This window comes from Sinocyclocheilus anshuiensis, unplaced genomic scaffold, assembly GCF_001515605.1.
Source record: "Sinocyclocheilus anshuiensis isolate Anshui unplaced genomic scaffold, SAMN03320099.WGS_v1.1 scaffold1058, whole genome shotgun sequence".
Taxonomy (NCBI): domain Eukaryota; kingdom Metazoa; phylum Chordata; class Actinopteri; order Cypriniformes; family Cyprinidae; genus Sinocyclocheilus; species Sinocyclocheilus anshuiensis.
In genome coordinates, this window is record NW_015539880.1 from 19,845 (window position 1) to 23,377 (window position 3,533).

At 40.3% G+C, this 3,533-nt stretch overlaps 1 pseudogene; it reads left to right on the forward strand.

Moving 5' to 3' along the window:
- Positions 1–687: 687 nt before the first annotated feature.
- On the forward strand, positions 688–1,732 carry LOC107685415 (natterin-like protein; annotated as a pseudogene).
- Positions 1,733–3,533: the final 1,801 nt, after the last annotated feature.

Below are 3,533 nucleotides of genomic sequence, written 5' to 3' on the forward strand. Positions count from 1 at the left end.
GAGAGTTTTACTTTAAGTTTTAATACTATAAGAACTATATTTCATACTAAGAACTTGGCTTTTTATGGTATATAAGAAGCCAACTATGTTTTTCTATTATTTCATATGTCAGGCTTTACAGGGTTAAGCTTAAAAAAATTCTTCAGTAAAAGATTGTTGATGGGAAGTTATGACCAGACAAGTCGGTCAGCACTTTTTTTGTTTTACTCACTAATGTTATGCAACAACAAAATCTGTGTTGCAATCTGTATTGCAAGGCATTCATTGAGTCATTGAATTAAGCCAGGTTGAAAGTTCATCAAAAGCCTTCACTTACAATTATTTATGTAAAATAGCTCTAAATAGAGCTAAAACATATATTAATAAAAAAAAAAAAGTGTCACCTTATCTTTCTTAAGTAACCATGATTTAATTAAAAACACAGAATTTAAGTAATTAATCAATCACGAGGGTGTACAGTCATTTCCCCAGCCAAAAAGCTCAAATTTTGTTATATTGATGCATTTGACACAATAAACATATAATGCATTTAAGGTATACCTCTTATCAATTTGCATATGCAGAAAGTTTATTTTTTATTTTTTTGCAGATGACTCTGACTCATGGTGTGTTTTTACAGGTACCGTCTGCCCCGTTTGGATCTCTATTTAAGAAGTTGTCCTGTCAACCTTATCTCACATTTCTGGCTTTCACGAGACGAGTTGATCTTGAGAAGACATTCATCAGGTTACAATCATCTGTGAGTATTTTTTTCCAGTGATGCCCACTTAAGATAACTTATGTAGCAAACGGCTTGATATTTTGCAGGAGGTTACTACAGATATACAGTACAATATAATATAAATGTGAGTAAATGGGGAGGAAAAGCCAAAAATGTTCTAAAGAATTCTAAAAAACAAAACATGAGACAATAATTAATGTACTTGATTTATATCTCTGACGTTACTTTGAATGTTATTCTGTGATGTAATTTTCAGATCTTCTTTAAAGATGTCCAGCCCAACAACTCTGCAAAACGTTGGTGGCACAGGAGGTTCTCCATTTTCATTTACTGGTGAGAATAACGGAGCCAGTCTAGAGAAGATGGGGGTCTGGGAAGGAGAAAGGCAGTAGAAGGCTGTAAAGGTTTGGCTTTCAGATGGCAGAATTGAAACCTTTGGCAATCCAGATGGATTTGGTGAGTGTTTCACCTCATCATCCCTGTGGGGGAACGGAGAAGGAACACTTCTTGGAGCCATCGAATTCAAGACCAACCAGGGTGGAGAATTTTTTGCAAAGATGACGAGCTGGGGTTTAAAAACTGAATATCCCATCGATATCGGCTCTGGATTTTGTCATCTTCTTGGTTGATGATTAACAGCTTTACAGTAACATTTAATGTGGAAATGAAGGCACGGATTCCAGAGATTCAAGACGTTTCTACAGGATTCACAAATGAGACACCGATGAGAGAACCGAAACTCTGTCTAACACTATAAATGTGCCACCTAAAAAGAAGGTGGATTTTGACATCACCATTGGCAGAGCCAACTTTGACCTGCCTTACACTGGCACAGTGAAGATGGCTTGCAAGAACAGAAATGTGTTACAGTATGAAAACAAGGGCCAATAGAAAGACGTCACTTATACTGATATCAAAGTGAATACTAAAGAATCTGATCTGTAATGTTAAGACAGATTGTTCTTGGCTGGTCTTGATCCGATTTTACTATCAATATATCAGTTGATTTACCTTTGATCATATTTGGTTTTGGCTTCCCTTCCTCTGGTTCATTTCAAATGACTCTTTGCTCAATGATTTTAAACAGGGAAAATATATACTCCGCATTATCTTTTCCAAATATATACATATATATATATATATATATATATATATATTTGTAGGGTCAAAAATTATCAAAGACCTCTGCTTTCCTGTCCCAAACCTATCTTCAGTAACAAAAGGGCCATTTGGCATTCCCGAAGGCACAGAAGGGCTGATATCGATCAAGGCCTGTAGGCCAACATGTGTATACATCGGGGGTCTGCTAATTGCAGCCTGAACCACCGTAGGGAAACCATCCTTACATATTTGATTTTGTTACAAAATATTCATATAGCTTCATTCATTTTGTAATCATCTCTACTAACAGATTATGTGATTTACTTCATGTAAGAATTTCAGATGTTTAATCAAGCATTACATAAAAGCATCGCATTTTAAATGAACCCTGTGGAAATTAAAATGTAGCTCTGTTGTTTCATTGAATATAATTGTCTAGATTATGTTAGTCACGTTTGCATACGGACAGTGTTGTGCTAGTTACTAAGAAATAGTAACTAGTTACAGTTACTAGTTACTTCATTCAAAAAGTAACTCAATTACTTTGTTGATTACTTACACCAAAAAGTAATGCATTACTGTTAAAAGTAACTTTTTAGTTACTTTTTTAAAGAACGTTCTTTAATGTTCCCATTAATGCCCTTTTATGCGTTATGGTCTATACAAACACAAAACTGACTTAAACAGAAAGTAATTTTTAAACACTATTTTATTTAAGTCAGACCAGCACAAACTGAATATATCACAAGGATTTCTGAAATAAATAACAAAACAAGCTGAATAATATATTCAGAATCAAAAACTAAAGTGGCTTCTGCATCATAAAAGCTGACAGTAACGCGTTACTAGTAACGCGTTACTGCCCAACACTGCATACGGAGAGGAGCGAGGAACGCGGAGACGAGATATTATCAGAATCAACAGTCTTTAATAATCCACAGACGCGGGGAAACGCAGGGCAGGCTGGAGACACATGTAGTAAATAGAGACGTTAGAAACATGGGGCAGAAAACTCTTTAAATACTGAACTAAACAAGGTAATTAACGAGACTCACCTGAAATCACTGAGACAATGAAACATTGGAGAAACTAGGTCACGGGGAGCACATGGGGAGAAAAACAAACACAAAACAGGTTCATATTCCTGACACATCGCCCCCCCCCTCCCGGAAGGCACGTCCTCGCGCCGTAGAAACAACAGAGGGAGGGACGGGTGGGACCTTGGGAGGAGGTTTGGGTGGAGGACGGACACCAAGGAGGAGGATGGCAAAAAGAGTCCAGGGTGGACCAGATGGAGAGAGGAGCCAGGGAGGAGACAGGAGGAGCCAGGGCAGACCAACCAGAGACAGGAGGGGCTTGGAGCTGGCGGTGCCAGGTGGGACCCAGGCCACAGCCATAACGGCGACCCATGGTGGACCCGACGGAGGGAGGTGCCATGGTGGAGGAAGGGCTGATGACTCCAGGGGCCAGACCGACGGCAGAGGAGCCCGAGGCGGAGACGGAGAGCCGATGAGCCAGGGTGGCGAGGAGGGTCCGGAGGGCCAAGGCGGAGCAGATGGCTGTCCGACTGACAGGGGGACGACAGGGCTGCACTCGGGAACAGAGTCTCTTTCTGAGCTGGACTTGGAAACAGGAGCCCTCTCTGGGCTGGACGTGGGAACAGGAGCCCTCTCTGGGCTGGGCTGGGGAACAGGAGCCCTTTCTGGGCTGG